The sequence below is a fragment of the Schistocerca serialis genome, chromosome 1 (genome assembly GCF_023864345.2).
Source record: "Schistocerca serialis cubense isolate TAMUIC-IGC-003099 chromosome 1, iqSchSeri2.2, whole genome shotgun sequence".
NCBI classification, from domain to species: Eukaryota; Metazoa; Arthropoda; class Insecta; order Orthoptera; family Acrididae; genus Schistocerca; species Schistocerca serialis.
The window spans coordinates 1,285,788,734-1,285,802,367 of record NC_064638.1 but is presented as its reverse complement, the minus strand read 5'-3'; the positions used below and the strand labels follow the sequence as shown (position 1 = coordinate 1,285,802,367).

Genomic DNA, 13,634 nt, shown 5'->3' with positions numbered 1-13,634 from the left:
ATTTAGATAACCGGCATGAGTTGGTGACACTTTGCTCTCAACTTCAGGCTGTGATGGCTTCGGTTACACAGCTTGAGGCTGCAGTGGATGTGCACCACTGTTTTGGGCTGGCCGTGGGGATCCAACAGACGTCCAGCACATCAGAGTCTTCAGATTGGTCCTCACTGGTGGCCAACCCAGTTATGCTCGCACTGAGACCGACCCCTCGCCTGTCGTCAAGTGGGAGGTCGGCCTGGGGTGAAGCAGCTGGTGAAAGACTTCCCAGGCAGCTGCACGTAAGGCCTCCCCGGTTTGTCTGACAAACAGGTTCCAGGTGCTGTCTGTAGCTGACACAGTTGCTGAGCCAGATGCTGTTGCCTGTCCTGTTTCAGAGGAAACCACTCAGCCTGCAAGATCCGGGCAATCGCAGTGGGTGGGATTATTGGTAGTTGGGAGCTCAAACGATAGGTGTGTTATGGGGCCCCATAGGGACTTGGCTGGCAAGAAGGGTAAGAAAACCAATGTGCACTCCGTATGCATACCGGGAGGAGTCATTCCAGATGTGGAAAGGGTCCTCCCGGATGCCATGAAGAGCACAGGGTGCAGCCAACTACACCGTCAGTACCAATGATGTGTGTCACTTTGGACCAGAAGAGATTCTCTATGGTTTCAAGTGGCTAACAGAAGTAGTAAAGGCTGCCAGTATTCCTTGCAAGATGAAAGCAGAGCCGACCATTTGCAGCATAGTCGACAGGACCGGTTGCGGACCTCTGGTACAGAGCCGAGTGGAGGGTCTGAATCAGAGTCTCAGATGGTTCTGCGACTGTATAGGCTGCAGATTCCTCAACTTGCGCCAAAGTGTGGTTGGGTTTTGGGTTCCGCTGAATAGGTCAGGTGTCCACTATATGCAGGAGGCAGCTACACGGGTAGCAGGGGCTGTGTGGCATGGACTGGGTGGCTTTTTAGGTTAGAGGGTCTCGGGAAAACACAAGAAGGGCTTCAGTCACAAAGGGTGCAGGCTGAACACGGGAATAACTTAGATACAGGAACCATTGGTATAACAGTTGTAAATTGTCATAACTCTGTTGGGAAAGTACTAGAGCTCCAAGCACTAGTAGAAAGCACTGATGCTCAAATTGTTATAGGCACTTAAAGCTGGCTAAAGCCAGATATAAGCTCAGCTGAACTTTTTGCGAAGAACCTAACAGAGTTCCGAAAGGATAGGCTAAACACAGTTGGCTGTGGCATGTTTGTTGCTGTGAGAAGTAGTTTAACTTGTCGTAAAATTGAATTAGATACTTCCTGTGAATTAGTATGGGCAGAGGTCGTCCTTTTACTGACCTCCCAATCCAGATGATACATTTGCTGAAAGGTTCAAAGAAAACTTGAGTTCGATTTCAAACACGTACCCAACTCATATGATACTAGTTGGTGGTGACTTAAATTTACCCTCTACATGTTGGTGAATATATATGTTTAATTCCAGCGGTATGCATAAAATATCATCTGAAATTGTGCTAAATGCATTCTCTGAAAATTATTTTCAGCAGTTAGTTCATGAGCCCACGTGAATAGTAAATGGTTGTGAAAACACACTTGACCTCTTAGGAACAAATAATCCTGAGTTAACAATGAACATCAAAACCAATTCATGGATTAGTGAACACAGGGTTGATCTACTGAGATTGAATATTGTAATCCCCAAATCCTTCAAAAATAAGCAAAAAATATACCTATTCAAAAAAGCAGATAAAAATTCACTTGACACCTTCCTGAGAGATAATCTCCACTCATTTCAAATTAATAATATAAGTGTAGACCAGATGTGGCTTAAATTCAAAGAAATAGTATTGCCAGCAATTGAGAGATTTATACCAAATAAATTAACAAACAATGGACCTGATCCTCCTTGGTAAACAAAACGGGTTAGAACACTGTTGCAGGAACAACAAAACAACATACCAAATTTAAACAGATGCAAAATCCTGAAGATTGGCGATCTTTTATAGAAGCTCGAAATTTAGTGTGGACTTTAGTGCGAGATGCCTATAACAGTTTCCACAACAAAACTTTGTCTCAAAACCTGGCAGAAAATCCTAAGAGATTTTGGTTGTATGTGCATGATAACAATGGAGATACTATTGAAGACAGTGTGGCCAAAGCAGAGTTACTAAACACATCCTTCCAAAATGCCTTCACAAAGGAAGATGAAGTAAATATTCCAGAATTCAAATCGAGAACACCTGCCAACATGAGTAACGTAGAAGTAAATATCCTCAGAGTAGTGAAGCAACTTAAATCACTTAATAAAAGCAAGTCTTCTGGTCCAGACTGTATACCAATTAGGTTCCTTTCAGAGTATGCTGATGCATTATCTCCATACTTAACAATCATATACAACCATTTGCTCAATGAAAGATCCATACCCAAAGACTGCAAAGTTGCACAGGTCACACCAATATTCAAGAAAGGTAGTAGGAGTAAGCCACTAAATTACAGGCCCATATTGTTAACGTCGATGTGCAGCAGGATTTTAGATCATATATTGCGTTCAAACATTATGAATTACCTCAAAGAAAACGGTCCATTGACACATACTCAACATGGGTTCAGAATACATCATTCTTGCAAAACACAACTAGCTCTCTATTCACATGAAGTGTTGAGTGCTATTGACAAGGGATTTCAGATTGATTCTGGATTTCTGGACGGTTTTAGACACTGTACCACACAAGCGACTCGCAGTGAAATTGATTGCTTATGGAATATCATCTCAGTTATGTGACTGGATTTGTGATTTCTTGTCAGAGAGGTCACAGTTCATAGTAATTGACAGAAAGTCATCGAGCAAAACAGAAGTGATTTCTGGCGTTCCCCGAGGTAGTGTTATGGGCCCTTTGCTGTTCCTTATCTATATAAACTATTTGGGAAGGCAATCTGAGCAGCCAGCTTCAGTTGACACTGTCATTTATCGACTATAAAGTCATCAGAAGATCAAAACAAACTGCAAAACGATTTAGAAGAAATATCGGAATGGTGAAAGACGTGGCAGTTGACCCTAAATTATGAAAAGTGTGAGTTCATCCACATGAGTGCTAAAAGGAACTTATTAAACTTTGGTTACATGGTAAATCAGTCTAATCTAAAAGCCGTAAATTCAACTAAATACCTAGATTTTACAATTATGAACAAATTAAATTGGAAGGAACACATAGAAAATGTTGTGGGGTAGGCTAAACAAAGACTGCGTTTTATTGGCAGGACACCCTCTTTTAGAATACTGCTGCGTAGTGTGGGATCCTTAACAGATAGGACTGACAGAGTACATTAAAAAGTTCAAAGAAAGGCAGCATGTTTTATATTTTCGTGGAGTATAAGAGAGAGTGTTACAGAAATGATACAGGATTTGGGCTGGAAATCATTACAAGAAATGCGTTTTTCGTTTTGAGGGAATCTTCTCATGAAACTCCAATCACCAACTTTCTCCTCCAAATGTTAAATTATTTTGTTGACACCGACCTACATAGGGAGGAACGATCACCATGATAAAATAAGGGAAATCAGAGCTAATACAGAAAGATACAGGTGTTCGTTCTTTCCGCGCGCTATATGAGATTGGAATAATATAGAATTGTGAAGACGGTTCGATGAAACCTCTGCCATGCACTTAAATGTGATTTGCAGAGTATACATGTTGATGTACATGCAGATCCATGTAGATTTGAAGCTGACTGCTGAATGATTCTACTATCAACGACATACATTGTGCTTAAGGACCACAGAGAGAAGATATGAGAAATTAGGGCTCATATGGAGGCATATAGTTAGTCATTTTTCCCTGACTCTATTTGCGAGTGGAACAGGAAAGGAAATGACTAGTAGTGGTCCAGGGAACCCTCCGCCAAGAGCCATATGGTGGCTTGAAGAGTAGTCTATGCAGATGTAGTAATTATCATACTGATTCCAGAGAAGGAAAGTTGCTACTCACCATATAGTGGAGATGCTGAGTCGCAATAGGCAAAATAAAAAGATTCACACACTCATAGATTTCGGCCATTAAGTCTTTGTCAACAGTAGACACACATACCCACACGTACACACACACACTCACACAAATGCAACTTGCACACATATCGGCAGTTTCAGAGAGCTGAAACAACACTGTGAGCAGCAGCACCAGTGCATGATGGGAGTGGTGACTGGGTGGGGGGTAAGGAGGTTGCTTGGGCAGGGAGCAGGAGAGATAGTATGGTGGGAGTGGCGGACAGTGAAGTGTTGCAGTTTAGGCAGAGGGCAGGAGAGAAGGTCTGGAGGGGGGAGGGAGTAAGTTGCAGAAAGGAGAAAAATAAAAATAAAAATAAATAAAAAGACTGGGTGTCGCGGTGAAATGATGGCTGTGTAGTGCTGGAATGGGAACAGGGAGGGGGCTGGATGGGTGAGGACAGTGACTAACGAAGGTTGAGGCCAGGAGGGTTACGGGAACATAGGATGTATTGCAGGGAAAGTTCCCACATGCGCAATTCAGGAAAGCTGGTGTTGGTGGGTAGGATACATATGGCACAGGCTGTGAAGCAGTCATTGAGATGTGGGGTGTCATGTTTGGCAGTGTGTTCAGCAACAGGGTGGTCCACTTGTTTTTTGGCTACAGTTTGTCGGTGGCCATTCATGTGGACAGACAGCTTGTTGGTTGTCATGTCTACATAGAATGTAGCACAGTGGTCGCAGCTTAGCTTGTAAATCACATGACTGGTTTCACAGGTAGCCCTGCCTTTGATGGGATAAGTGATGTTACTGAATTGACTAGAGTAGATGGTGGTAGGAGGATGTATGGGACGGGTCTCACATCTAGGTCTATTACAGGGGTAAGGGCCATGAGGTAAGGGATTGGGAGACGAGTATATTGTGTAGGTTTTGTGGACGGTGGAATACCACGGTAGGAGGGGTGGGAAGGATAGTGGGCAGGACATTTCTCATTTCAGGGCACAACGAGAGGTAATCGAAACCCTGGCGGAGAATGTAATTCAGGTGCCTCAGTCCCAGATGGTACTGAGTTATCAGGGGAATGCTCCTATGTAGCTGGACTGTGGGACTTTGGGTTGTGGTGGGAGACTGGAAAGACAAGGCACGAGAGATTTGTTTTTGTACAAGGATGGGAGGATAATTACAGTCAGTGAAGGCTTCAGTGAGACCCTCGGTATATTTAGAGAAGGACTGCTCATCACCGCAGATGTGACAACCACGAGTGTCTAGGCTGTACGGAAGGGACTTCTTGGTATGGAATGGGTGGTAGCTGTCAAAGTGGAGGTATTGCTGATTGTTAGTAGGTTAGATATGGACAGAGGAACTGATGTAGCCATCTCTGAGGTGGAGGTCAACATCTAGGAATGTAGCTTGTTGGGGTGAGTAGGACCAGGTGAAGCAAATGGGAGAGAAGTTGTTGAGGTTCTGGAGGAATGTGAATAACGTGTCCTCACCTACAATCCAGATAGCAAAGATGTCATCAATGAATCTGAACCAGGTGAGGGGTTTAGGATTCTAGGTTTTTAGGAAGGATTCCTCTAGATGGCCCATGAATAGATTAGCATAGGGCAGTGCCATGCGGGTGCCCATAGCCATACTGTGGATTTGTTTGTAGGTAATGTCTTCAAAGGAGAAGTAATTGTGGGTGAGGATATAGCTGATCATGAAGATTAGGAAGGAGGTTGTTGGAAAGACTGGAAAGACAAGGCACGAGAGATTTGTTTTTGTACAAGGATGGGAGGATAATTACAGTCAGTGAAGGCTTCAGTGAGACCCTCGGTATATTTAGAGAAGGACTGCTCATCACCGCAGATGTGACAACCACGAGTGTCTAGGCTGTACGGAAGGGACTTCTTGGTATGGAATGGGTGGTAGCTGTCAAAGTGGAGGTATTGCTGATTGTTAGTAGGTTAGATATGGACAGAGGAACTGATGTAGACATCTCTGAGGTGGAGGTCAACATCTAGGAATGTAGCTTGTTGGGGTGAGTAGGACCAGGTGAAGCAAATGGGAGAGAAGTTGTTGAGGTTCTGGAGGAATGTGAATAACGTGTCCTCACCTACAATCCAGATAGCAAAGATGTCATCAATGAATCTGAACCAGGTGAGGGGTTTAGGATTCTAAGTTTTTAGGAAGGATTCCTCTAGATGGCCCATGAATAGATTAGCATAGGGCAGTGCCATGTGGGTGCCCATAGCCATACTGTGGATTTGTTTGTAGGTAATGTCTTCAAAGGAGAAGTAATTGTGGGTGAGGATATAGCTGATCATGAAGATTAGGAAGGAGGTTGTTGGTTTGGAATCTATAGGGCATCTGGAAAGGTAGTGTTTGATAGCAGTAAGGCCATGGGCATTAGGAATGTTAGTGTACAGGGAAGTGGCATATATAGTGACGAGCAGGGCACCATGTGGTAAAGGGAGAGGAACTGTTTAGAGTCGGTCAAGGAAATGGTTGGTATCTTTTATTTAGGAGGATAGGTTCCGGGTAATAGGTTGAAGGTGTTGGTCTACGAGAGCAGAGGTTCTTTCAGTGGGGGCACAGTAACTGGCCACAATGGGGTATCCTGGGTGGTTGGCTTTATGGACTTTAGGAAGCATGTAACTCAGTTTATGGACTTTATGAAGCATGTAACTCAGTACCATCCGGTACTGGAGCAACTGAATTACATTCTCCGTCAGGGTTTCGATTACCTCTCGTCGTGCCCTGAAATGAGAAATGTCCTACCCACTATCCTTCCCACCCCTCCTACTGTGGTATTCCACCGTCCACCTAACCTACACAATATACTGGTCCATCCTTACACAACCCCTGCTCCCAATCCCTTTCCTCATGGCTCGTACCCTTGTAATAGACCTAGATGCAAGACCTGTCCCATACATCCTCCTACCACCACCTACTCCAGTCCGTTCACTAACATCACCTATCCCATCAAAGGCAGGGCTACCTGTGAAACCTGTCATGTGATTTAAAAGCTAAGCTGCAACCGCTGAGCTGCATTTTATGAAGGCACGACAACCAACAAGTTGTCTGTCCGCATGAACGGCCACCCACAAACTGTGGCCAAAAAACAAGTGGACCACCCTGTAGCTGAACACGCTGCCAAACATGATACCCCTCATCTCAATGACTGCTTTACAGACTGTGCCATTTGGATCATTCCCACCAACACCAGCTTTTCTGAGTTGCGCAGGGGGGAACTTTCCCTGCGTTGTATTGTTTAATTATTGCACTGAATTAGATAGTGTACTTTATATAATGTATTAAAACTCTTGTTATTGTTTGGCCAATGTTTGAGTAAAATTTGTCTAATTGCTTTACCCTGTTTGGTTGTTGTTGTTGTGGTCTTCAGTCCTGAGACTGGTTTGATGCAGCTCTCCTGGTAAGTTACTGAAATGTTTCACTTCCATATTAAAACTCTTGTTATTGTTTGCTCAATTTTTGAGTGAAGTTTGTCTAATCGCTGTACCCTATTTGGTAAGTTACTGAAATGTTTTGCTTCTAATGTTCTTTAAATCTGGGTGTAGTGTAGTACAGTATGTATAATATTGCCTATTTTCCCTAGTGAAATTCATCATAAATCGTCATAACAGTTTGAGATGAATAGTGATGTCAATATCTATAAGACTAGAGAGAATGCTGACCTTTATTTCCCATTATCAAAGCTGTCAGTTGTCGAAAAAAGAATTCAGAACATAACAACAAAATTTTTTCATCATTTACCCAGTAACATAAAATGTCTGCAGGTAGCAAAGCAACTGACATTTTGTATCTGACAAGTCACAAAGCATCTAACCTATAATCACTTCTTTTGGACAATTTAACCTGTTCCACAAATGAATTTTTGTTGAAAAATTGGTAGGTTGTAAAAAAAATACTTCTGAAGAGTAACAGTTGCTGTACAAATAGTAATGAAAAATAATGTGTTCATAAATGTAAACATTAATCATGTATACATACCCTGTAAACTAACTTGTTCCTTATAATTTTGATAAAGGAATCATTTAGTTGATCTGTGGAATTAACTGTACATGTACTCTTCATGACTTGCATTCCAAAAGATGTTCTTTTCTTTTGGGATTTTAAGGAGACCATGTTCATATATGTATGCATGCTATTATTTGATTATCTCGTATCATGGATTCATGAAGTAACAAGTTCGTGGAAAAAGCTAGAAGTGCAGTGGCAATAAAACACACAAACACTAGCAGTAAGAATTTTAATACAGAATTGAATCTGAATACTTTGGGATAAATGCTGTCATGCTTCTCCCTTCATCCACTTGTTTTTCACCTTCCATCTGTCTCTCTCTCTCTCTCTCTCTCTCTCTCTATCTCTCACTCACTATCTTCATCTCTCACCCTCTCCTTCTCTTTATTCCTCCCTCTTTCTTTCCCTCTCTCCATCACTCCATCTATCTCCTTCTCCCCCTCTCCTTCTACCTGTCCCTTCCTCTCTGTCTCCTTCTTTCCCCTCTCCATCTCCCTTTCCCTCACTCCCCCTCCCTCCAGTGGTGGAGCTGCTAAATGCACTTTGTCAGTTTATCATAGTGAAATTCAGTAGAATACTCTTTGTAATATGTGATTCTCATTAAACAATAGGTTCCCTGTGCTCACAGTTAGAAAGTTTTGAATATATTCATGAATCTGCACCAGTGAGTAGTGGGCCCAATTAAGTATCTTAGTATCATCCTGTTTTCTTTAGGAGTTTTCACCTGAATTTGGGATTTAGTTTTTGAAGTGCATTGTAATTTAACAATGATGTGAGACTAAAACAGTTACCCAGCTTTCCTTTTTCCTAATATTTACAAGATTATATTTCTTTTCAGAAATGTGATCAAGTCTAATAGAGGTAAAATATATTTCAGGTACAGCATCCCGCCTGTTTACTGTGGCTTTCAATGGCTCATATTCTCCACCATCTGGTTTCTGTTTTGATATTAACTGCAATGATGAACCAATTATTGATGACATTAACAGCCCTGATTATAATGTGGATTCAAGGGTAAGGGATGAATAGTCTTTATAAAAAAAAAAAATCATGTAAGTTCCTTGTAAAGGTACAACAAAAAAGTTTTGAGCTAGCACTGAGATGACATTGATATCAACAAAATTTTGTTTTCATATGATGGTATATGTTGTGTAGCAAGTTAAATAGACATTAACTATATCCACCAATGAATTTCTTTGTATTGATTATAAAGTGACTGGTTCTAACAGAACTTCAAACTCTATAAAATTTTCTAATCAAACAAGGAATTAAATGAAATAGGTGATAAAAGTTTTGAACTACAGTGGGAGCATGAATTTAATTAGAAACCCTCACCATACATTTAAATGACCTAGTTCAACCACATTTGAAAATGCATGATTTCCATTTTAGGTGATTTAAAAATGAAGAAACTAGTTTATTTTTCATACTTTCATTCACTACTGAGTTACTGAATCATGTTTTGTGGAAACTCAACCTACAAGAATAGTACTTTCACAATACATTTATTCATTCATGTCCTTTGTCATTACCAATATATCTCTTTTCTTGAAAAATAATTCCAAGTAGGGCTATAAATACCATGACCAAAAGCAACCTCTACAAAGACTTTCAAGGGCTTACCGTTAGTATTCTACACAGAGTATGTGAAAGAACTTGCCCCCCTTCTAACAGCCATGTACTGCAAGTCTCTAGAGGAACAGAAAGTTCTGAATGATTGGAAAAGAGCACAGATAGTTCCAGTTTTCATGAAGGGTCATTGAGCTGATGCGCAAAACTATAGGCCTATATCTCTGACATCGATCTCTTGTAGAATTTTAGAACATGTTTTTTGCTCACGTATCATGACATTTCTGGAAACCCAGAATCTGCTCTGTAGGAATCAACATGTATTCCAGAAACTGCAATCAGGTGAGACCCAACTCACTTTATTTGTTCATGAGACCCAGAAAATATTAGATACAGGCTCCCAAGTAGATGCCATTTTCCTTGACTTCTGGGAGGTGTTCAATACAGTTCCGCACTGTCGCCTGATAAACAAAGTAAGAGCCTACGGAAAATCAGACCAGCTGTGTGGCTGGATTGAAGAGTTCCTAGCAAACAGAACACAGCATGTTGTTCTCAATCTAGAGACATCTACAGATGTTAAAGTAACCTCTGGCATGCCACAGGGGAGTGTTATGGGACCATTGCTTTTCACAATATATATAAATGACCTAGTAGATAGTGTCGGAAGTTCCATACGGCTTTTCGTGGATGATGCTGCAGTATACAGAGAAGTTGCAGCATTAGAAAATTGCACAAAATGCAGGAAGATCTGCATGGGATAGGCACTTGGTGCAGGGAGTGGCAAATGACCCTTAACGTAGACAAATGTAATGTATTGTGAATACATAGAAAGAAGGATCCTTTATTATATGATAGCTGAACAAACACTGGTAGCAGTTACTTCTGTAAAATATCTGGGAGTATGTGTATGGCATGAACTGAAGTGGAATGATGATATAAAATTAATTGTTGGTAAGGCGGGTGCCAGATTGAGATTCACTGGGAGAGTCCTTAGAGAATGTAGTCCATCAACAAGGAGGTGGCTTACAAAACACTCGTTCGACCTATACTTGAGTATTGCTCATAAGTGTGTAATCTGTACCAGATTGGGTTGACAGAGGAGATAGAGAAGATCCAAAGAAGAGTGGTGTGATAGCATTATGCCATTAAGGAAAAGGCCATGAGGGAGGAGGTACGGGACCACTAGTCACTCAACAGTTGAATCAAAATTTTTATTTCACTGAACACTTTTTTCTGGCCATAAATCATTAATTCACATTTGACTTTCCCTTATCATATACTTAGCACTCTTGCTACTCTTAACTTGCAATAACTACATCATCTTACTCACACTAGCCTTGACACAACTCTAAACATAATCCAACAAACAGAGATACAAATAGCTTATGGGTTTTGTGTTGTAGCATTTCCGGATCCAATGATTTACACTATACTTCATGTAATAAGCACTATTTTATGGACCGAAGCACCCATATTTATATACATACATTTTGTTGATTCTTGCACACATGTGTTTACCATATCACATGTGATCACAGACTGCTCACAAAGATGTTATATGTGACTTGGTTGATAGTCACCACATTAGCCCCCCCCCCCCCCCCCAAGTGTGGAGCACAAACACAAATATTAGGGCATACATTTAAAGCAAGCACCCAGGGTAATGTCACACTTGTGGGGATGGTCATCACTCACCCGCAGACCGTCGGTAGATACCTCATGCGAGGCAGGTGCAGCAGGAGGTGGGGACTGACTGAGTGGGGTATCGAACAGTTCTCCTAGTGACCACGTTGGTTTGAGGCAGCAGACGGATACAGTTTGAGGTGTGTCATTAATGAGCACTTTGAACTTGTTGCTGCGCCACGAGATGACTCTATGCGGGCCCGAGTACGGAGGGCTGGGTGGCGGTCGGACAGTGTCATTGCCACTGCGATGTGAGTGCACAACGCCAAGTCCTTATGCAGGAATACGGGGAGAAGTGAGTGCGGCTGAGGAGGGGCATGCGAATGTTAGTGATAAGCTGCTTAACATGCTCGATGAATGTCAAGTCACAGATTTGATCTGGGGGAGTGAAGGCTCGACTACCTCTGCTGAGAGGGTGAGGGGTTCTCCGTATAGTACTTCCTTCAGGGATGCGCCGAGGTCCTCTTTGTATGCAGCGTGAATGCTTGACATTACCCACGGTAGGGTGTTGGCCTGCTCACTTGCCTCCGTGGCACACCAGTGAAGCTTTAAGTGTTTGGTGCCAGCGTTTGACAAGTCCGTTGATCTGGGGATGGTATGCTGTTGTCCTAAATCGTTTCACCCTGCACAGTTCACAAAGCTGTCAGAAGAGGGTGGATTTGAACTGGCACCCCTGTCAGTGGTGATAGAAGCTGGGCAGCCGAAGCACGAGATCAACATTAATAAAAGGGCTTGGGCCCCCATGTCGGTTGTGATAGTAGTTAGGAGAATTACCTCTTCCCAGCAGGTAAATCTGTCAATGGCAGACAGCATGTAACGAAAAGGGCCTGATGGGGGTAAGAACCTGACGATATCAATGGGTATATGTTGAAATCTTCATTTTGCCACGTTGAACGTACCCGTGGGGGACTGTGCATGACGTCCTAATTTTGCGCACGACAAGCCACACGTGCTTGCACCCAACTGTGGCATTGTTTTATCACCCCGGGCCAAACAAAATGTTCAGATACCAGACGTGTGGCGGTGCATATGACAGGGTGTGCCAAGTCATGAATACTATTAAAAATGTCCCAGTAGAGAGGTACAGGAATCACCAGATGTATGCGTCCTATTGAAATGTAGCACCAGATGGGTGGTGGGAACCCAGGAAGTGTCCCTAACTCTAGTTTGAGTCCTGTTTTAGCATCAGAGTGCAATGTGGCGCATTCAGTATCATCTGTTTGCAATTTAGGGAGTTCACTGAGGTCCAGTTGTGAAGATAATATCAACACGAGATAAAAATCATTGACAGCGTTATCTGCCCTTCTGACATAACATATGTCATTTGTACTGCCCCCACTGCTGTACCACTCATGTCTGTAGTAAGCGAGATGGGAGCATCAGGGATGGGACGAGCGAGCATAACGGCCATCTGTAAGGCAGACTTGAGGTTGTCAAATGTACATTCCATATCTGGAGTCCACGTGACAGCCTGAGATCCTGAAGTATTTTTGCCTGCGAGAACATCCGTCAGTGGGACTTCTATGTTGGCATGGGGAATGTGTTCGTGGTGGTAATTTACAGTCCCTTGGAAAATCTTGGTTCACTTGGACACAAGTTCCCCAAACATACTGTAATCATCAGTGGACACTTTAATCATCCAATAATTAATTGGGAAAATTACAGTTTTTTTAGTAGTGGGTATAAGACATGCTGTGAAGCACTATTAAATGCCTTCTCTGAAAACTATCAAGAACAGATGAGAATATCGTGGAACTGATGACACAAACAGAGCTGACCTCTTTGAGGATGTTCATGTCAAAACTGGTACCAGTGACCATGGCATGGTTATGGCAACAGTGATTACCAAGGGATAGAAGACAACTAAAACAAGCAAGAAGATATATGTGTTCAGTAAACTAGATAAAAAATTGGCAGTGCCATATCTCAATGATGTACTTGTAACTTTCAACATGGGACAGGAACACTTAGAGGAACTATGACTCAAGTTTAAAAGAATAGTTGACCATGCACTTAGATATGAGGAAACCAACTGTTGCAAAAAAATTAGAAATTAGGAGGAAAGTTCTGTTGTTAGGTAGTAGCCATGGAAGACATGTGGGCCAGTTCTTGCAGGAAAAATTAGGTGACATGTACTAGGTCACAAGTATTTTCAAGCCCAGTGCACGTCTTAGCCAAGTGAAAGAGGATGTAGGATCATTGTGCAAGGGTTTAACAAAGCAGGATCATGTTGTGGTAGTGGGTGGAGCAGGAAACAGTATTGATAGGGATCAGGGCTACAATATTGAGTGTGACCTGGTAAAAATAGCATCTGTAACGAATCATAGGAATGTTGGCTTGGTTCCTGCTTTCAAGTGGATTTTACCAGCCCCAATTGAACAGCTCTGTCAGGAGGT

The 13,634-nt window shown here is 42.2% G+C and overlaps 1 pseudogene; it reads left to right on the top strand.

Moving 5' to 3' along the window:
* LOC126456903 (lysosomal alpha-mannosidase-like) overlaps window positions 1-13,634 on the top strand; it is a 225,133-nt pseudogene that overhangs the window by 103,470 nt on the left and 108,029 nt on the right.